The sequence below is a fragment of the Anabrus simplex genome, chromosome 7, assembly GCF_040414725.1.
Source record: "Anabrus simplex isolate iqAnaSimp1 chromosome 7, ASM4041472v1, whole genome shotgun sequence".
Classification (NCBI taxonomy): Eukaryota; Metazoa; Arthropoda; class Insecta; order Orthoptera; family Tettigoniidae; genus Anabrus; species Anabrus simplex.
In genome coordinates this window covers 342967823-342991473 of record NC_090271.1, presented here as the reverse complement: position 1 = coordinate 342991473, position 23651 = coordinate 342967823, and the positions used below count along the sequence as shown (strand labels likewise).

The window sequence follows — 23651 nt, the reverse complement described above, 5'->3', positions numbered from 1 at the left end:
CTATAAGCAAGGGAACAGGAAGGATTGCAATAACTATCGAGGTATCTCATTGATTAGTATACCAGGCAAAGTATTCACTGGCATCTTGGAAGGGAGGGTGCGATCAGTCGTTGAGAGGAAGTTGGATGAAAACCAGTGTGGTTTCAGACCACAGAGAGGCTGTCAGGATCAGATTTTCAGTATGCGCCAGGTAATTGAAAAATGCTACGAGAGGAATAGGCAGTTGTGTTTATGTTTCGTAGATCTAGAGAAAGCATATGACAGGGTACCGAAGGAAAAGATGTTCGCTATACTGGGGGACTATGGAATTAAAGGTAGATTATTAAAATCAATCAAAGGCATTTATGTTGACAATTGGGCTTCAGTGAGAATTGATGGCAGAATGAGTTCTTAGTTCAGGGTACTTACAGGAGTTAGACAAGGCTGTAATCTTTCACCTTTGCTGTTTGTAGTTTACATGGATCATATGCTGAAAGGTATAAAATGGCAGGGAGGGATTCAGTTAGGTGGAAATGTAGTAAGCAGTTTGGCCTATGCTGACGACTTGGTCTTAATGGCAGACTGTGCCGAAAGCCTACAGTCTAACATCTTCGAACTTGAAAATAGGTGCAATGAGTATGGTATGAAAATTAGCCTCTCGAAGACTAAATTGATGTCAGTAGGTAAGAAATTCAACAGAATTGAATGTCAGATTGGTGATACAAAGTTAGAACAGGTCGATAATTTCAAGTATTTAGGTTGTGTGTTTTCCCAGGATGGTAATACAGTAAGTGAGATTTAATCAAGGTGTAGTAAACTAATGCAGTGAGCTCGCAGTTGCGATCAGCAGTATTCTGTAAGAAGGAAGTCAGCTCCCAGTATCTTTACATCGGTCTGTTTTCAGACCAACTTTGCTTTACGGGAGCGAAAGCTGGGTGGACTCAGGATATCTTATTCATAAGTTAGAAGTAACAGACATGAAAGTAGCAAGAATGATTGCTGGTACAAACAGGTGGGAACAATGGCAGGAGGGTACTCGGAATGAGGAGATAAAGGCTAATTTAGGAATTAACTTGATGGATGAAGCTGTACGCATAAACCGGCTTCGGCGGTGGGCTCATGTGAGGCGAATGGAGGAAGATAGGTTACCTAGGAGAATAATGGACTCTGTTATGGAGGGTAAGAGAAGTAGAGGGAGACCAAGACGACGATGGTTAGAGTGTGTTTCTAACGATTTAAAGATAAGAGGTATAGAACAAAATGAGGCCACAACACTAGTTGCAAATCGAGGATTGTTGCGACGTTTAGTAAATTCTCAGAGGCTTGCAGACTGAACGCTGAAAGGCATAACAGTCTATAATGATAATGTATGTATGTATGTATGTATGTATGTAGATAGGGCGTCAAGGACCGACACCATGGCCTGCTCGTTCTCCCGATCTCAATCCATTAGACTTCCATTTATAGGGTCTTTTGAAGGCCATTATGTATGCCACACCTATTCATAACGTGGAAATGCTGCGTCAGCGAATAGATCAATACCAATATAATTGGTCCGTTATTGGACATTATAAATTTTCCAGCTAACTCATTCCTGGTTGCCAGTGTTTTGCCCCCATGTGCTAGGTTGTGCTCATCAGTTGGTACCTAGCACACCTACCAAGAAGCATGGCCAGTGCATACCGTGGAGGCCACTGCGTATGCTACTTGAAACCACCGTCAGTGGCAATGCATTATGAGAGACTTTGTCTCACTACCAAAAATTAGATGATATAGATGTTGATTCCGATAGGGAATCTGAAATATTTGTCCCAAACGAGTAAATTTATAATACCAATATAAATGGTCCATTATTGGACATTATAAATTGTCCAGCTAACTCATTGCTGGTTGCCAGCGTTTCGCCCCCGTGTGCTAGGTTGTGCGTGTGTCAAAGAAAATAGTCCATGCCTATATTATTCATTGTTGTGGGATTAGAGTTTTTAGATGTAATTAAAATGTCTTAGAATGAAATAGTCCAATTGAATAGGTACAGAGTCCTAAAATTGAAATTATTTTAAAGAACTTCACAGGGAGCAAGTTACCTCAACAACAGCTCATATGAAGGTCATTTCTTAAGTCATGGCAACTGTGTTATATCTTCTGGTACAACAATGTACGAGGGCAAGTCAATAAGTATCTGCAATCAATTTTTATAATTTATTACAAAAATAGTACACATTTTTTAATGATGAATTTTTCAATGCATATGATCGACCGTTGCCCAAGCTTTCTGATACCCTCTGCAAAAAAGGATTTTGGTTGCACACCAAGCCACGTATGCACCGCTTCCTTCACCAAACAGATGGTAACCCAACGGGGCCAGGTCGAGACTGTACGTAGGATGCTCCAACACCTCGAAACCCACCATCTGAAGAGTGTGGGCGGCGGTATGTGGACGCACATTGTATGCAACAAAAGAACTCCTTCCAACAGTCGACCTCTGCAATTCATATCATATCATTGTAACGTTCACTGTTTACTGTTTCTCCCTTTTCCTGGTAATGTTCCAGGATTGGCCCTTGAGAGTTCCAAAACACCGTGAGCATCACATTTCCTGCAGAAGGTTAACTGGGGATCCGCGATGCTTCCATTCCATGCTCTGACATTTGCTCTCTGGTTCGAAGTGCTGAACACGTATTTCATCTCCAATGATGATCAGTTTCAGAAACATTTCACCTTCTGTAGTGCGACGGTGCACTTCTGCTCTTGATAGACTTGTTTTGGAGCGCATCTCGAACAGACTTTGCAAAAGTTAAGCCTGTTATGCATAACCGTGGCTAATGTGCATATGGTTTGCCGTCTCAGGATCATATCAGGCACTTGTTCAATATTGGCTGCAGATGATCCTTCACGCTTGTGCGACCACTTTTGAACTGTTCAGTCCATTGGTAAACACTCCCCTGCTCCTGATACACCCTCAGACCACGGAGCGCTGTTCTTCCTTGGTGCAAATAGAGAATGACGCAGACAACGGTGAACACACAACCTAAAAACAACTGCAGATACTTATTGACTAGCAGTTGCAACAGGGGGTCTAAGATTGCTCTTGGTAAACTGTCAGAGTGTAGTGAATAAACAATTAAAATTCGGTACTTTGATGGAATCTTATGAGACTGATGTGGTAAAAAAAAAAACTTGTGTCCTCATCCCGAGGTGGCGCAGCTCTTTTCAGGCACACCCCCATTGGAGGTGAGCTGCATGTACCATTTCAACCACATACCAGCCCTCCTGCCAGTCTTAAATTCCTGACAGTACTGGGAATCGAACCCGGGCCCCCGAGGACGGCAGTTAATAACACTAATCGTTACGCTACGGAGGCGGACGTGGTGATAGGAGTGGAATCGTGGTTGAGAGAAGGGGTGGGTAATAGAGAAGTATTTCCAGAAGGGTACACAGTCTGTCGTAGAGACCGAGGAGATAAAAAGCGAGGCGGGGGGGGGGGGGGGAGGGTGTTTATTCTGGTGAAGGAAAATTTTGTTCACATGAATGGTTTACCAATGAAAGGGATAAAATTAGTTTGTGATAATATGAAGGAGGTGGGAATTATAGGAAACATGGAAATATTTGAGAAAATAATAGATTATACACATAAAAACAATAATAATGATATGGTAATAATTGGGGGAAATCTAAATTTGCCTGAAGTTGACTGGAATGGAGCTGCAAGTGAAGCCCATGAGCAGAAACTGGCAAATAAGTTAATTTGGGAGGGAGGATTTACACTAGTAGTACAAGAACCGACTCGTCTCAATAACTTACTAGATGTATTCTTGGTTAAACCATGGGAAATTGTTGATAAAACTGAGGTAATTGAAGGAATAGGAGACCATAAGGCTGTAATAATGGATGTAGGACTCGTACCAAAAAGACTTAATAAGAGGGTCACACAAGACAAGAAATTGTACAGAAAAACTAAAGTTGATGAATTTGGGACTTACCTTAAATCACAATTCAGTTGTTGGATAAGTGAAGGGAGTAATGTGGATACACTTTGGGCTAAATTTAAAGAAATAATTTGGGAAGGAGAGGAGAGATTTGTACCTGTTAAGAAGGGTAAAATGACCTCAGACCCTGTTTATTATACAAGGGAAATAAGAAAATTAAAAAGAAAATGTAGAATAGTAAACAGGAAAATCAAACAGGGTAGGGAGAGTAGAGAAACTAGAAAACAGCTAATGAGGAAACTGAATAGAGTGAAAAAGGAAGCAAAAGAGAATTATATGAATGGCATACTTCAAGAGGGTAATGACCACAAAGGGAAATAGAAAAAGCTGTATTCATATATCAGGAATCAAAAAGGAAAGGGAATCCAAATTCCTACAATGGTGGCAGAAGGGTGTGAACACTATTTAACAGATACTGAGAAAGCAAACCTCTTTAGTAAGGAATTCAGATATTCAGTAAATGATTGTCAGGAGTTGGAAACTGAAACAGAAGATAGAGAGGGAGAGACAGAGAGGGAAACAAGAAGCTTCTCATTCACAAATGAAGATATTTTCAGAGAAATCCAACTGCTTCAGCAAGGAAAAGCAGCAGGAAGTGATCAAATTACTGGAGAGGTATTAAAGACAATCGGGTGGTACATAGTGCCTTATTTAAAATTTCTCTTTGACTATGCCATAAATAATAGTGTAATACCAAAGGAATGGAAGGAATCTATAATAATACCAATTTATAAAGGAAAGGGTGATAAAAGGAAACCAGAGAACTACAGACCAATCAGCCCGACCAGTATAGTTTGTAAAATACTGGAGAGTTTAATATCAAAGTACATCAGCTGGATATGTGATGATAAAAATTGGTTCATGAGGAGCCAGTATGGATTTAGAAAGAAATTTTCTTGTGAGGCACAACTGGTGGGATTTCAGCAGGACATATCAGATCAATTGGATTCAGGAGGTCAGTTAGATTGCATAGCCATAGATCTTTCCAAAGCCTTTGATAGAGTGGAACATGGAATATTATTAAAGAAATTGGAGGGAATAGGATTGGACGTAAGCGTTACACGTTGGATAAAAACATTTCTAAATTCAAGGGTTCAGAAAGTCAAAGTAGGAAATAATGTATCACAGGAGGAGAAAGTTTGTAAGGGAATTGCACAGGGTAGTATAATTGGTCCGTTACTTTGCTTAATATACGCAAATGTTTTAGGGAATAATATAACATCAAAAATAAGATTGTATGCAGATGACATAATTGTTTATAGGGAAATAAATAACATTGAGGATTGTTCAGAATTACAAAGGGACCTTGAGGGTATCCAACAATGGGTTGAAGAAAATAATATGAAGGTTAATGGAGGCAAATCAACTGTTACAATTTTTACAAACAGGAGCTTTAAAACTGAATTTAAATATACTTTAGATGAGGTAGTTATCCCAAAAGATGGCAAGTGCAAATACTTAGGTGTGAGATTTGAAAGTAATTTGCACTGGAAGGGTCATGTTGATGACATTGTTGGGAAAGCATACAGATCGTTACATGTCATAATGAGGCTACTTAAAGGATGCAATAAAGAATTAAAAGAAAAAAGTTACTAAAGTATGGTTTGTCCATTATTGGAATATGCAAACAGTGTTTGGGATCCTCACCAAGAATACCTAATAAAAGAAATAGATAGTGTGCAGAGGAAAGCAGCAAGATTTGTAAATGGGGATTTCAGGAGAAAGAAATGTTAAAGGAACTTGGGTGGGAAACTTTAAGTAAGAGAAGGGAGAAAACTAGACTTATAGGATTATATAGAGCCTATACAAGAGAAGAAGCATGGGGAGATATCCGTCAGAGTGTTCAGTTGGAAAATAATTATATCGGCAGGACAGACCACAAATATAAAATTAGAAGGAATTTTAGCAGAAGCGATTGGGGTAAATTTTCATTCATTGGGAAGGGCGTGAAGGAGTGGAACAGTTTACCAGGGGTAGTGTTTGATCCTTTTCCAAAATCTGTACAGATATTCAAGAAGAGAATAAACAACAACAGAGAAAATAAATGAAGTGTTAGAGGACATTCGACCAGTGCAGGTTATTGGAAATGAAAAATGTGTGTGAATAAATTAATTCCATCCCCTGGTCTAAGGAGTTTGGACAGCCAAAGTAGGGGACTGCCTGTAGGGTGAAGTACAGTGGGGACGTCGAGGGCCCTGGGACCACTACGGTAGCTGTGAAGGCCCTTCAGGAACTCGGAAAAGTGGTGGCAAAAGGGGCTCTGGTTAAGACGCAGCAGGTCGTCATGCTACTTAGGTTCCAGAATGGGTAAAAAATTAATTAATAAATAAGTAAATAAATGCAGTGTAAAATTTAATCTTATACCAGTTGTACAGTATCATTTGAAGTAATTCCACATACTGTATATCAGTTGACTATATTTGTAAGTAGTACAGGAGATAATATAAGTAGAATTTTGTAAATATAAATTTATTAAGGATGAGCTCTGTGTTTAATAGAAAAAATTGTTAGCGTAAATTGTATAATATTGTATTATAGGAAAATTTTCTTCTCTTGTTAATTTAATATTTAGTGCTTGACAATAATGTATTTTAGTGTACCATTTGCTACCGAGGTAGACACCTCATCTGCAAATAAAGAGATTTTGATTTGATTTGATTTCTCTGCAGTCTACTGGAATGTGCTTGTCAGTTATACACTATAGCTACCAAAGGATGTGAGTTACTGAGAACATCAAGTTCAAAATTTAAATGATATCATTTCTTTCAAAGGTGGAAAAAAAACAGCAACAAAAAAACAAAAAAACTAGAGAACAGTAAATGGGCAAAACCTATCATTGAATTTTAAGCAATATTTCCTTAAACATCTTTCGATTATGTAATTCATAATGTAGGGGCTCAATGTGCATTTTTAGAAACAAAATATTTAGACGGGAATAAATGATTACACTCTTCCGTGAGAAAGGCAGCATACTTATCTGTGGTGCTGCTCTTGATTTTCTTTGTGTTAATTTTTGCTTCTAATATAAGTTTTTACTTTTATTTTCTGATGCCTACAGTCCTGCCAGCTGAATTTGTGCAGGAAGCACAGACCGGATCATCACAACCACATTGCCATGGATGAACCTGTGTAAGTTTTTATATATTACACAATATTTTAAAAATGGTGGACAAATTCCTTCAGTCAGGGCAGATTCATTATCAGTTGTTTACCTAGATGTTAGGCCCCTTCATCATCCTAGACTTTTCCAAATTTATCGAACATTTCGCTTGATCACTTACTCCTCGTCGTGTGAATGTTCGTCCTCATGAATTCCTAGTTTATGTTCCAACTTTCATAAGCTCTTCTCCTAATGTCACCACTTATTCAAGCAGCTCTTCTCCTTAGTCCCAAGTCTTCTCACCCAAACGTTTGCTACTCCTTTGTTGGAAATCACTCAGAACAAGTCGTGCTGCTTGCCAGGGTCCCATACACTGGAACTGTACTCTAGTTGGGGTCTTACCAGAGACTTATATGCCGTCTCCTTTACATCCTTACTACAAACAATGTGAAGAGTTCATTACTAGGGCTCAGAAGTTGAGGAAAAGTCCTTTCTTTTCTTGAGTGTCCGAACAAGAGATCCAACATAATATATATGTTTATTGTGGGTCGTTGCTGGCCAGAAAACGGTTGATTTTATTTGTCCTCTTTTGCCTTTTTGATGGTTTTTGTTTATTGGGTTTTTATCCTTTTTTAAAGTCTTGACGGCTTTTCTTGCAACTAAACTTTTATCGACTGCATTTTTACTGCGCATCCTCAATTCGAATCAACACTAGTTCTTAAACATATTTTCTGCAGTAAATACATATATTTGAACCATATGTGAAAAGCGTGAAAATTAAATGAAATAAGTTGGGAAAAAAATTAAACTAGTGTTTGAAAATCCAGGGGTATCGGGTTATGTGCAAGAGAAGTGAAATGTGAGTGTTGTGGAGAGGAACTGTGCTGTCTGAGTTGACTATTGTGATACATTGTGACCCCAGTGTGATGCCAGTTACACTAATTTAAATTTCATTGAAAATTCTGCAAGTACTGAATTTTTTTAAAAATTATGTTAATCTAAAAATATAGAATGTCTGAAAGAAGTACTTCACTTATATTTTTGCACTGTACGTTTCATAACACCAGAAACATTATATTCCTTTATTAAATATGTAATTAAAACTAAAATTTTGAAGGAATTTAGATTACGTCGTTTTTGTCATTTTTTAGGTCTTTTAGGGCAATTTATAGGTTTTCAACTTGTGACCCCTAATGATTACCCACCTAGCGAGTGGGCCGTGCGGTTAATGGCACACAGCTGTGAGCTTGCATTCGGGAGATAGTGGATTCAAAGTCAACTGTCGGCAGCCCTGAAATGATTTCCTACGGTTTCCCATTTATGCACCAGGCAAATGCTCGTGCTGTGCCTTAATTGAGGCCACGGTCACTTCCTTCCGACTCCTATCCCATCATCACCATAAGACCTATCTCTGTCGGTGTGACCTACAGCCAATTCTAAAAATAAAATTTAAAAAAAAATATTACTCTTATGAAGATCATTCTTTATGTTAATACATAGGTATTTACAGTGTTCCCCATGAACAGATAAAATAGTTGAAAGCACCGAGGACAACACTTTACAGTATGATTAACGGGGACATGAAACTTCCTCTATCTAAAGAGAATTTTAAAAAGGAAATGGACATATCTATCAATTGCACATAGTAATGGGTATTCCAATGATTTTGTTAATAAAATTAAGAATGAAATTAATAACAAACCAAGAACAACTTTATTTGTAGATCAAAAAGAAGAGAAAATATGCAGTTTTGACATTTAGAAACGAGCAATCGTATCAACTATTGAATTTATTTTCAAAATGTAATTGTTATATTTCTCCACAGGACCAATAACAACACTAATAAAATACAGTAGAACCTCGATTATATGTTCCCGGCATCTATATTTTCCCGTATTATCCGTTCAGATTCTGCAGTCCCGCGAGCATCCTAATTAAATCATGTTGTAAAAATCTTGCATTATCTGTTCCACGAACAAACGATTTCCCTGATCAACCGTCCAGAAATTTCAGTCCCATCAACGCTAAATCCTCGATCATGTATTATTCAAGAAACTGTATCTCACGACAGGACTGCTATGGCATAATTGCGGATCTTGGTGTTAACGTCCCGTCATTGCCTTAATTTGAGGAAGTACTATACCGGAAAATCGATCGGCGGTGAACTTGCATAAGGGACTGTCTTAGCATCGCATTTGGGTGGTATTCCTCAGCAATTGGAAGCAGACAGAGCGCATTTCGATAGCTCTACTTGAAGACGGAACAAGTTTTGTCAAATGTTCGTACTTCCAAAACGTCTACATTATGTTCAGTTTTACATGTTTATTTTATAAATTTTTTACTTTTTCTGAGTGCATCATTAGACGGAGTAATCAAATTGAAACATGTTTCGGCTCGTTTGAGTCAGTGGAAAGGGGGGGGATTGAATAATTTACATAATACAAGCTAAAAAATGCCAAAAAAATGAAAGAACAAATGAAAAAACAAAAGAGAGCCTAGACGGAAAGAAAATTAGCACAATATACAATATTTACATCATCGCGTGGAACAAAAAACAACTCACTGCGACAGAATTAGGTGAAACAGGGGTTAATACAAAATATAAAAGAAATGAAAACAAATGATAAAGATGGAGATAAACAATAAGTGTAGAGTATGAAAAAAACAACAAAACTGCTATGAGTTGCAAGTACACAAGACATGTAGTGTTTGTTGTGACGTGCAAGATATGTAATGAGTCCTATGGTGATGAGATGATGGCGACATGTCTTTCCATTGCTTTTTATATGCTCTGTTTCTTTTAATTTACCAAAATAGTTTTAAAATACACTGAAGTATCATGAAATATTGACTATATTTCATTATTAATAATATTAATAATATTAATTAATAATAATAATAATAATAATAATAATAATAATAATAATAATACAGTCCTCAAATTAGCATCCAATCGCTATTAAAGACAAATGTCACTTCAGGAGAAACTGTAACTGTATGAAGTCTCAAACCTCTGATCTTATGAAACAAAAATTCCACCACTTAATTGATGATTTAAAGCTGATAATGTAAATTAATTACATTATGGTAGTATGCAAGAGTATGACATAAGAATGTCTTGAAACAGTTTGGCAAAATATGAACTCTAAATCTGAGTAAAGAAAGAAAATATGAACTTGAAATACAAATAACAAAATTGGGTGTCACCAACAAAAGATTTACAGAAATAATTGACTCTGTAGAGCATGAAAGATCTACCTCTCCCAAGACGACAGTCATCAGGCTGACGAGGCTCCAAACTTGCTTCATTGCCTTACCTGCTACTATTTAACTCTGAAAATAAATTTGGGTAGCATGCCAGGTTTTTCCTTACTCCACCAATACAAAAATTTACCACAAGTTTCAATTCACAAATTTACGCCCAAAACAAAATTAAAATTAAACAAACGCTAACAATTATCATCACGGCACGAGACAAACTCGTTTTGCTGCTTACAAAAATAAACATCCACAAACATCTACAATTTAGAATGAAAAAAATAAAGCAACTGTATATTGTTCTGAAGGCCACGTTTCAAATTGATTATTTCATACGCTTAAGACGACTGTCTATTCTTAACCTCATTTACCTGAAGAAAATAGCACCATCACTGTGGAATCAATTTACCACGTGTTATAACTATACAACAAAACAACCCCAGTCACCTCACTATACTGTACTCTGTTAATAAAGCCATATATATCCATAATGTAAAATGGCTGCTGTGGGATTAATAAATGACAATGATGTTGCATTATTCAAAGAATGAACAAGTAATAAACACTTGGCCTATTGTTTCATCTAGCCACAATCAGTTCTGTGCACAACACCACATTACCTCCACATTACACCTATAAAACACTATGATATAGATGTTGATTCCCATAGGTATTATAAATTGGTATTATAAATTTACTCATTCAGGACAAATATTTCAGATTCCCTATGGGAATCAACATCTATATCATCTGATGGCCAAGCAGGCATCAATTTTTAGTGATGAGACAAAGTCTCTTAGTGCATTGGCACTGCCGGTGGCTCCAGTTAGCCTAAGCAGTGGCCTCCACGGTATGCACTAGCCAGCGTATTGGTAGGTGTGCTAGGTACCAACTGATGAGCCCACCCTAGCACACGAGGGCGAAACGCTGGCAACCAAGAATGAGTTAGCTGGAAAATTTATAATGTCCAATAATGGACCATTTATATTGGTATGAAACACTACCTCACAGTGTGCATTTCCTCGGAGAGGAATAATCTAGAGTTTGTAGGGTCTGCCACCGACTCCTCACCGGGAACTCGTAATTTCCAAGTAATTCACTCATGATGACTCTGTATTGGTACAGTAATGCAACCGAAAATAACTCGTACGGCAAAGACTTCGTAATGGTAATTATCATGAACAGCAACTGCAGTGGTCATGAACTGTAGTAATCAACTTGTTGCAAATGCGCACACGTGTGTATATATAGGCTTGCTCCACGTGACAGTTACTTGTGGAGAAGTTCACTGGAAGCTATGCTCCAACTGCCACATCTTCAAATGTCTCTTGGGCAACGCACCGCCTTTCAAAATCGGAACAAGCTGGTGATCTGCAAATAGCGATCTTGCACGTTAATCCACATTGATGAATTATTATCTACTGCATACACTTCTTGGCCTTACCCCAGGTTTGTTTGCCACTTGTTGCAACACTTTTAACCGACTTCAACCGTCTTTCCCGATATAGTCTCAGTTTTCCATGTTGCACAATCTTCACTGCTAGGCCGTGTGCACAGGCTCTTACCCAAACAGAAATTTATACAAAATATAATGATGCGCGTATGCAATGTTCCCTAACTACAAATTCTTCTTGCAATATTATGTTCTTTCATCTTAATGTAACAAACTCACATGAATTTCACTAGTTTGTTACAAATTATTTTACGAAAATTTCCTAACCTAAAATCGGGAGATCATCATTTACAAACATTTTGTAACCTAAAATTGCGGATCGTACTCTTCTATGATTACAGTCCTTGTAAGGAGCGTGAGAGTATACAATAATGATGTGATTTTGTATTAATTGTTTTTAGTCAGATTTTGTCTTCATAAACTAATCCAACGTTTTGAAGACTTTTATTGGCAGTAGTAGAAAAAGGAATAACAAAATTAACAAAATGCTTGTATTTAGATGTTACTAATTTTGTTGTGAAATTTGTATATGGCATAATTGATTTTAATTTGAAATCTATGGCTAATGTTTTTTAGTGATCCCTGCAGTTCTTCATTAATGAACTTACTGGTGATCACAAGCTAGTAGAGAGTAAATAGATTAAGTGCAAACTAAAATATGTTATGGAATTGTTTGTATTCTTTTCAGGATTTTAACAATCTGTCTGAGGGGTCTACATGGTTCAACTCGCTCAAGACGGTAGCTTCAATTTTGTCCAGTGCTGAATGCTGTGGTGGGATTTTTCTGTTCATAACAGGATATGTACGAATATGCTTACACCACATATTTCAAAATATGTATTATAGACTGGATTCTGGATAATAAAGAGAAAATTTCACTTTATACGTTGTAACTGTTCGGCGTCAATTCAAACGTTATCATTCTTTACCCGATACCTCCATTTCGAACTCGTAGTTGGTGCTTAATCAGATGAAATGGGGTCGCTCAGCGGATACCTCTGAGTGTTCAGATGCCAAGTAAGACATGAAATCTTACTTCAAGTTACGCTTAACGTATGAAGAGATTAACAACTCACGGGTGACGCCTATAGAAACTCATGACATAATAGTAATAACCGTCAACCACTTTTTAAAATCAGAGTATTTAACTACGTGAGAACTGGTCATGACTAAATGGAGTACTTAGTTAATCAACAATTCACTTAGCTAAGCAACTAACTTACCAACTAGGCTATAATGAAAGAATTCATGACACATAAAATTGTAGAAAAATAAACAAGATATTTATTGACTAAATATTGGACTATTAAATTGGAATTTTATCCAAGGCATTACTTGTCATTGCATATTAGCAAGTGTGGATTGTGAGTCAGCGCTGGCTCGTAGAAAGAGAAATAATATCTAGTATTAAACTATGTAGATCAGATCCATCATGAAATAAAAATTGAGTATGTACATATTTACAATCGATCACTGGACATCTAAGGTCCATACTGAAGTTAAATCATAGATACAACACCAACATAATCAAGTTGTTACGAGAGCTCATTTGCTTTAAGACTAATTAAACTTGTCTGAATAAAACACACGGTTAAGTTGAAGTGTATATAAAGTCCACTAATAAGCTCAAACTTGAAAAATTAAACCAAATTATAACTTTAAATTGCAGGACTGAACTGTATATCACAGTTATATTTAATCGCCAATCATATTAGAATTGAGCGTTGAGAATATTAAATAGTAAATTGTAGCTGATACTCAGTAAATGACGAGTCACTAATAAGTAAATCCATATAAGTAAACTCGAATAAGTAAATCTGGATGCGTAAATTTGAATGCATAAATCCATATGAATAAATCCGAACTCGTGCTTTAGTACTTCTTCCACGTTGTGCATGGATAACCACTTACGGACTAAGGCATTTGTTCCTAGTGCCTGTTAAATTTGGGTCCTACTCTAACATTTCCCTAGATGTTGTTCGTTGAGAAAATGCAAGTTCAAACAGAGAATAGGTTAATCTATTCAGCTATCTAACTAACTTCAACATAACCTTTGGCCATCATACACATGTCTTTTAGGCTCAATGTCCCTTTCCTTCGTTATATTCCATAACATTCTACTTCAATGCAAGCTATTTTATTCAAACGCGCAGTTACAATGCAAACGCTATGTCGTTGTCTTCAGAAACATATATCATATTTATCGGTGACGTGAATGCATTTGGTCAAACGCAGCTATAAAACGTTTCGTAGTATTCCGATATTCATTACAGCACATCTAAAGTTGACATACGATTCCGTCACAAGCATAATTCTACAATAGTAAATTCTATTCATACCTTGGCTTAGGTCAATCCTGCGATGTGGGCAATCTCACGTATACGAGTCTAAAGAATGTAGCGTGGCATATCTTAAACTGCAGGCACTCAATGGCCCCTATGTAGTGCATATAAAACTCCTCATATCACTATATAACTCATACTTTTCCTCAAGTTAGCACAATTGTAACCTTATTTCAACATTCATATAATATCTTAACATCGTAGCCTCAATATTAACTCGTCGCGTTCCCAAATACATGACCATGTCAAAGCTACCACACTATGTTTCTTAAAACAACATTTTAAAGTTGCTATATCTCATAACCTATAATTGAGTTCAATGCCCTTATTGTGAAGCAAAATAATGTGTGATTCCATATGTTTATTTTACACCGCGCGCAACCAAACGTGACGTCGACTTGTAGCATTACCAATACGAAATCTCTGTAATCTGCCAGTATGTCATTACAATCAGCTGTTTCCAAAATTCTTTTTCAAACCTCTCGCTACATACGTGTATTTTGACCGATATACGATGGCGTATATATCTAACACATTAGAATCTTATGCTATATTGCTAGATCATGTAACTACGGACTTAAGTATCTCACACTTCATTGGTAACATTCACTTGCATTTCTTATATATCGGTTTATATTTAACCCATCGGCACATGTCTAAGGCACATGTGTAGGCAAACCAAAAATTATGCGATTAAGTATTGTAAATGACTTAGCTCGCTCATGGTTGGTCCTGGCCCAGCTGTTCTGCTCCCAAATGGATGTAGTTGGGTCTGCGGTCAGGTCATGGGTTGGTCATCTGGTACATCATCTGCTTCCTCATCACGGGATTGCTGTCTGGTTTCCCGTTGCCTTCCTCATCATGGGTTGGTCAAATGGTTTCCCGTTGCCTTCCTCATCATGGCTCGGTCGTATAGCAAGATGTACTGGTCTCCAGCTTGGTCCATCATGTATATTTAGCACATCATCCTCATGGTATTCTTGCCAGCAACTAAAATAAGGATTATAGTGCAGTGAACAGCCATTATATAATTCTTTTTGAAGCTTGTAATCCTTAAATTTATTATTTCCTTTGTTGCTCTCCGACGTATATCTTCGATCTCGTTGGTGTTGATTTCAGGGAATCTATTTCTGTCGGCCGTTTCTTGTAGATCTTGGGAAACTTATTTTTATTCTGATTCAATAAATCGAGATGTATCTCTTCTTGTACGAGATCCTTTTTTTTCAGATGCTGGCTTGGTCTCCCTTTGCAGAGTATAGATCAACTGCGCTCTGTATCCACCCACGCGTATCTCGTGGTACTTAGCTGATTCCTTTTTTGAATATCTCTAATCAACTCCACTTATTTTTCGGTGAATTGACTTGTTTTCTTCTTGTTTCTGACGCTTTTTCCTTTAGTATAGCTTCTGATCCTTTCTTCTTCCTTAAAATTATACCGCGGTCGGTAGTTCCGTCTTCACTCTCCGTTGAGAAAAATTAAGATGGAGTTTTCTTAACAATCCCAAGTTTTCTGCTTTTTCGTAAAACAATACAGTAGACAGTCACTGTCCGTTTCACTCTCAATACTCGACCGTTCCATGACGTGTATGGCCTTCTATGTCACCGCAACTGGTGTCTATTCTTTGCTTCCTATAGATCAGATGGGCCATACCTTCACTCGGCGCCATTTTGAAAACTGTCGCGGAGGTGTGAACGGGCACAACGTCATGGTGTCAAATTATTTTGTTGTTATTACCGTGAATGTACGAGGTCAAGCCAATAAGTATCTGCAGTTTTGATCTAATTGTCTTTAGGTTGGCTGCCACTAGATGGCACTGCTGTCTACGTTTGAGGTGGGTTTCAGCGGTATCGGATCGTTACAGCTTGCACTGTTGCGCCACGCTACTCTCTGTTTGCACCAAAGAAGAACAGTGTTCCGTGTGGTCTGAGGGTTATATTAATCGTTGGTACTAGATATTTCCCATTTTTAAACCAAAGAAAACAGAAACAGTCCATTAGGGCCTTGGCCTGCTCAGATGATTATGACCTGCAGATTTTAGAGTAAGTGTTGGTTAGTGTGAATACATCCTGGGTCGCTGCCGCTCCACTGTTGCTATTGTGAGGATGAGCGAACCCTGTTCCACCCCTTAGTCCAGAATTAAAATCCCTGGTCTGGACAGAAACTGAACCTAGGAATTTGGGCAAGAGGCAGGCACACTGCAGGGCTTCATATGTTTTTAAGATAAAATAATTGAAAAAGTATTGTTTCTAGTTTTCTGTGAAATTATAATTATATAATATGCACCTTGGAAAATCATATTTATTACTATAATTTATTGTACACTTCTGTTTTACATTGATGCCAGTCCTAAGAACAAAGTGATTTCTCCTTTCTTACTGTCTAGTTGAGCTGAAATTGTAAAATGTGTAGGTGTGTGGTTTATATAACTGGGGGTATTGCCTTTTGGAAAACAATAACTAGGTGGAGCCATCGTATAAGCATTTCAATAAAAACCATTGTCTCGGACATGTTTTAAATCCTGTAATGTCTTTTGCTACTATTAAAGCTTTAAACAGACATGTTATCCTCATATTTCTTGTACTTACAAACTCTGTTGCCTTTTTCATGTAATCACAGATTTTCACCTATTGGCATGTCGGTGGCCGTGGTCACTAAGGCATTGAAGTCTATACGGTGTGACACCGTAGTTAGGCGGTTCGAGTCCCGTTGGTCTAAAACGTTTTCACCTTCCGAATGTTGGCTGGCAGGGTAAGGCAGGTGGTGGTGTAGAATTTCTAATCACTAGATTGCATGCCAAAAGCCTAAATTACATTCCAACTTCTTTGCATTGCTCATATGGAGTGAGGGTATGTGACGCTGTTGATGGTGATTCATCTGTCGGATGGGGGACGTTTAGCCTTGAGCAGACCCCTGGGTGCTATTTGACAGGAGAAGGCTATGTGCTGGCACCAGGTTTCACCCTCTCTCTTTCTACTATCATACTCTACATCATGTCATTCATTTCATCTCATTAACTCCTGTGATGAGGTTGATGTTGGGAAAGGCATCCGGGCATAAAAACCCACGACGATAGATTCATCTCACCTCGTACTTAAGAGATGCTTAGTTTCTCCTTGTCAATGTCTTATTGTCAGAACTTCATGCCAACTATAAATTCAGCTCAATGTTATTGATTTTAGTAACTGAATATCAGTAATGAGATTTATAAACATTACTAACTCGCAGGAAACCAAGATGGGAGCTCTCACGTAGGACAAACAGATGACAGGCTGTTGTGGTACGGAGAGCAACATAATGGACAAAAAAAGACAAGGATAGTCATCGCTGTTCTTAATAGAAATGCTCTATTTTCAGATCCCAGTTTCACCTCACCTATTTCTTCTAAATCTCCCTCTGAGGATCAGTGGTGGTGTGTCGGCCTTTCGATTCCAACATGTGGGATGAAAGCTGGCAGAGGTACTTGTGCGGAAAAATGTTGGTTCGACACTTTATGTCGTAAGATGTAAAAGATCTCTGGTAATGCGCTTAATGTTTATCCAACAAAACTCAGTTGTACGTCGCCCAAGGCAGATCCGCGGCTCTCTGCCATCTGGTAGAGTAAAACAGAACATCGGAACTGACGAACAACATTAGCTAAGGCCAATGAGAGAAATAAATCAATGATTCCACCTAATCGATACTATTTATTTGCCTTAGGCAAACTAAAAACTTTAGTATATGTCTCATCAGTTATGTCATGTTTAGGTGCAGTAATTACAAGAAGTAGGGACACATTCATCTCTTCTTAATCCTAAAAAGACATTTAAAACCTTAAAAAATAATTAGCTCAAACTAAAGGAATGTGATATAGAAGGAAGATGGCTGAAACCATCAAATTTTGATTTTAAAACATGTTTTCGACAGTTAAAATGGCTTATAGCTAAAGTACTTTTGATGACATATTCAATATAATTTTAAAAGTTAAGTGCTCATGATAGCGTGAGTCTCAGATGTTCTGGGAATGTGATGAGTTATGTTCTTGTGACACTGGATCTTCTTTGAAAATACATTTTTTTAAAAATATTTAGTTACATTGTGCGTGTGTTGACGAGAATTATAACCGCATTGAGTTGGCATTCCGTAGGAGAATCTTAAGGGTTTCTTTGCATTTATTAGTCGGCTGCTGGCTTGCAACTTGATCCCTCAACATCCAGAGTGTTATTCTTCCTTTACATTTCTGGGGAGTACTCTGACCAGTACAACAGACGGAAGCATCGCAGGAATAAGCCGGCTGCAAGAAACGAGGGGACTCTCTATCCACCGCTCTCAACCATTTAAACAGCAATGAGATCCAACCACAACAGAAAGAACAATCATGAGAAGTCCCCTCTTCTGACCTACACAACAGCAGGCAGCTGTATTTTACTTAATTTTAAGAACCATTAGGCAACAAAGAAAAGATAGTCAGACAACTGACCACATCAACTGTATCTCATGAAACTTCAGTTGAACTTTTACCGCAAAACAAACATTATACAAAAAATGACAATCAATTTAATGAAATATTTATAGGTTGCACAACATATTGGACATTATAGACTGAGCAATTCATGCCAGCCCACGTCCAAGTAACATTGGATTGAACTAGTATATACAGTAGAAGTCCGCTATAGTGAGTACGTCATATAACGAGAACCCCATTATAGCGGCAACTTTTGTCCGTCCCTTCAAAATTCCTATATTAAACTGTGTATTATCCTTCGGTTACAGCGAGAGCCCAATCACTGATGCATCAGTTATTACAAGCGATTTTGCGCGCTTGATTTTTTCCATTGCCGATATTTATGCACGCAGTCGTTATACTGCATGCGATCGATCATCTTCGGTACGGTATAATTTTTGCTCTATGTGCATTTGCGAGCTCTCTCGTCAACATTTGAAGGAGATATTGGAGTCGATTAGTAACATCCGTCGACTGCTGTTTTCTAAAGAAAATTCGAAATGAAAGAGGATAACACGTTTTCATAATAAATGCGTAAATAACGCGGCTGATAGCAGTTGTTAACTCATAAAAAATAAAGGCTGAAGTAAACGAGCTCTTAATTTTAATGGTATACTGTATACTGAAATTAAGTAAGAAAGTGATACACCACAAGATATAGCAGAGTACATCACTGATTTCAGAGGATAGTTTATATTTCTTCGCATCTAGTTAAATTTCGGAAAGCTATTCCCATGTCAATTTTTAGCGAGGAGGTTATCATTTCTCCAAATCCAAGACGACGTTTTTTCTCAGAATCTCGTGAAAAATCAAGCAAGGGTCGCTTTCATTCGCGGCCTGATAGTAATGAACACCACTGGCAACTACGGTACCGCAGTAACCATGCTGTTTTTTTCACCCCCTTCCTACGTGCGCACACAAAACTCGTTGCCAATAAACGACCGCCTCTTTATCATACATCGCTAGCCGCGGTGACCGGTTGTACAGTGCCTTTGTGTAACGAAATAGTGAAGAGAATGACATTCTATAATCCTCTACAAAAAAGTTTCTCAAAACTGCAGAATGGCATCAAAACAGGCGAGATTTCGAATTCTTAGAAAGGCCATGGCTACTCAGTAGCAGAATTATAATGCGTCTGCTGTACCTGATGCTTAGTAAAATTAAGTTTTATAGACAGCAGGAATATTTTTGTGATGAATTATCCTATTGTAAAGATACGTGGTATGATGCCAATTTTAAGTTAAGGGCTATTAAACACTCGGAAATGTATAATAATTGTGCAGCCGCAAGAAAATACGGCATTGGCCTAACTAAAGCCAATATTCGGCATTGGCGTGAAGACAAAGATAGCTAAAAAATGCGTACTGCACAAAAATGCATTCAGTGGCCCGCAACAAGGACACTTTAAAGAATGATATAGATGTTGATTCCCATAGGGAATCTGAAATATTTGTCCTGAATGAGCGTATTGGTAGGTGTGCTAGGTACCAACTGATGAGCCCACCCTAGCACACGAGGGCGAAATGCTGGCAACCAAGAATGAGTTAGCTGGAAAATTTATAATGTCCAATAACGGACCATTTGTATTGGTATTATAAATTTACTCATTCAGGACAAATATTTCAGATTCCCTATGGGAATCAACATCTATATCATCTGATGGCCAAGCAGGCATCAATTTTTAGTGATGAGACAAACTCTCTTAGTGCATTGGCACTGCCGGTGGCTCCAGTTAGTCTACGCAGCGGCCTCCACGGTATGCACTAGCCAGCGTATTGGTAGGTGTGCTAGGTACCAACTGATGAGCCCACCCTAGCACACGAGGGCGAAACGCTCGCAACCAAGAATGAGTTAGTTGGAAAATTTATAATGTCCAATAACGGACCATTTATATTGGTATCACTTTAAAGAAGTCGAAGATGAAATTGTGAGGTATGTGCACAAAAATGCAAGGGCAGAATTGCCATACTGCGGTTAAGACCTATTTGTACATCGCTAGCCGCTGAAGTTGACCGAATCCGGCAAGCAACACGTGTGTGTAGCGCCTGAGTGAAAGTAACAGTTTTATAGGCTCCGTGCGTATAGCAATGTGCTGCTGCGGGTGGAAATTACAAGAACTACTTGGAGACAACAGCTCACCATACGAAGCTGGAATGTGTGTGACGTTTACATGCATTTATTCAATCATTTTACAATGCTGTCTTCAGATGATTATGTTTCAATGTCACAAAGTTCCTATGTGAAATATTTTAGCTTAGAACTTTGGATGGTAAGATTCTGTCATCTAAGATGTGCATATTGTCAAGGCATTCTCGCTCTTCATAATGTATGTGCTGCGGGTCAGTATACCTCCAAAAATATTATCACATAGGAGGTTTTGTCCCGGCAACGACGATGTGCTTGTTGTTGAGCGCATTAACAGATACTGTAATACAGAGCTTTCCTTCACGACTTCACGAAATGGATTTCAGTATACCCATATGGTGGATCGTAGTAGTAAATCGCAAGAAATAATTTGAGATTAATACATTTTGCTAACTCTTTACAAAATGTATGTTAACATTTTTTTAAAGTTAACAGTTACAAACAAATTATTATAGCAATGTTATATTTGCAAAGTAAGCTGAAAGAGGACATGTTTTTTAAAGCACACACATCATAACAGATACATTGTATTCTGTCACCATAGTCTTAAAGATAGCCGGTATAATAATATAACGCACCGTACTATAGACCACAACCTCACGAAATGGATTTGACAAGGCAGTATGGAAATAGGCCTACATTGCACTACATCAGTAGCTCACAGAAATACATACGTAAACTCCTGTTCTCGCCCCGAGGTGGTGCATCTATTTCCAAGCACACTCGTAATGAAAATGAACTGCATGTACCGTTTGAACCACATACCAGCCCTCATGTCGATCTTAAATTTTGGCAAATATCGGGAATCAAGCCCGTGGCCCCGACGAAGATAAATAGTAATGCTAACCGTTATATTACAGAGGTGGACTTGATCATATTATAAACACAGACACATAATAATTTATTGGTAACTTTGAGGGATTCTGATTTTTTCTCCTCATGCAAAATTTTTGAGAGTGTGCACGCGGTTTCAAAATCTGGAATTTCATTTGGTCCAGCATCAAACCTGTGCTTTTTATCAGAATAAGTTCCTCTAATCTCTTCTCCATGTTGTATTTATCTTTCCGCGGTTTTGAGATGCGAGGTCCAGATTATTCACAGGATTGATCAGTACGCGAGGTGACATGTTCTAAGTAAACAGCAGAAATATGCTTATATTTCATGGAAACATTTTTATTTTACCAAGGCCTCCCTAGCAGCTACCATGATATCGTATTAGAAATAGGCCAAAGATATATTTCTGAAGACAGCATTGTTGAATGTGTACATGAACATTAATCTCGTTATCACCACAATTACTATGTTGCCTCTATCGTGAAATGGTAGGGTATCTCTTATCACATTTGCAGTAATTCACTCTGTTGCTATTTCCTTCGAACTGTTTTTGTTGTAAATTTAATACACGACCCCTTTCTGCAAGTTTGGAATAATTTGGCCGATTCTTGTTGCATAAAACACTCTGAAATCCCACTGTTATTATTTAATCGGCCGTGGCAACGCGCAGTGAGACGACAGCAGATATGTGCGCAGTGATCGCATTAACTTACAATGTTCGCCACTCGCAGCGCAATGGTGCATTTCTCTCACTAGCGCATGGAGCCTATAGTAAGCAAGAACATTTTCCTGATGGATCGTTGTATTGTAGAGACGCGTGGAATGTGTATTGCCGGCAAACTTCCAACGAGTTTCTTTGATATTGTGCCAATTTTAAGTTAATGGTTAGTAAACCCGCTGAAATAAAGCATAATTGTACGGCTGCACCCTTCAGCCCCACCTTAAGCCCTCTTCCTAAGCCATATTTCATTTCAATACAAGAACTTACTGATTTCCATGATTATAATTTTTACAACACCCCATTTATACTTTATTCTTTGTTAAAAACCTCTTAGTATGTATATTCCTTGTATTATTAACTATTACCATAACATCTCATTTCACTTGTTATTCTTTAAAATAATATTGTCTTAGGATTTCGCCACAAATGATCTTTGCTCCAATACGGCTGATGATGACCCCTAGATGGGTCGAAACTAGTACCGTATAATTTTGTAATTTTGTGAATATATTGTATTGAAAAGGTGGAAACATTTACGTTATTATTATTATTACTTATATATTGCAAAAAATACGGCATAACTAAAGCCAATGCTTGGCGTCTACAAATAGTCTAAAACGCATACTGTATCAGAAAGACATTAATATGATTTTACAAAGCACTTTTTAAGCCTGATTAAAAATTTTTTAAGGAAAAAGTGGGGATTGTCTTGGATTTGGAGAAATCCAGGGATATATATTTTTCAGAATGAAATTAAACACATGCTTTCACGTAGTATCGGATTTCGAAAAACATGCAAGTAAGCCGTAGTATGGATATTATCCGCAAAAACGCAAGTTTTGTACAAAGTGATTGCTATTTCATACTGATTTTAATGTGTATGGCGGTTTTCCCGACTTTTACAAAAATCGGATATAACAACAATCTGATATAGCAAGTAAATTTTTCGCCGTTATGAATTCTCGCTATAACGGACTTCTACTGTAATTTGAACTTTTTAATCTATGACAGTGTTATTACAAGGTGTACAGTATGTGTAAGACAGAGCAACCTCATGCTAATCTAGCTAATTTAAGTACTTCTAATTCTAAATAAAACCTATGATCCTACTAAACAATTTTGATCTTAGATATTAGGAAAGCGACTGATGATGCCTATAAATAGGCAAAATATGTCCTGCTTAAGACATACTGTAGTAATGATGTAACATTATTTATGTAAATCAATAAAAGCATATAATATATTGGAAAGGTGGACCCTCAACAAACATTCCCTCAGAAAGGTATATGTTGTTCAATATGGATCCAACGATGAGATTTATAAGTTGTAGTAAAAATGACAAATTGTCTCAGG

At 37.7% G+C, this 23651-nt stretch overlaps 1 protein-coding gene across 3 annotated transcripts in view; it reads left to right on the top strand.

Annotated features, from left to right (window-relative positions):
• Dus2 (Dihydrouridine synthase 2) overlaps positions 1-12653 on the top strand; it is a 178787-nt gene extending 166134 nt beyond the window's left edge. For 2 of the 3 annotated variants that reach the window (XR_010860788.2, XR_010860787.2), the window contains 2 exons: positions 7024-7094; positions 12465-12653. The gene's annotated coding sequence lies outside the window, so the exon portion shown is untranslated. The remainder of the gene's footprint in view (positions 1-7023; positions 7095-12464) is intronic. The other variant, XM_067151832.2, reaches the window with a different exon arrangement.
• Positions 12654-23651: the final 10998 nt, after the last annotated feature.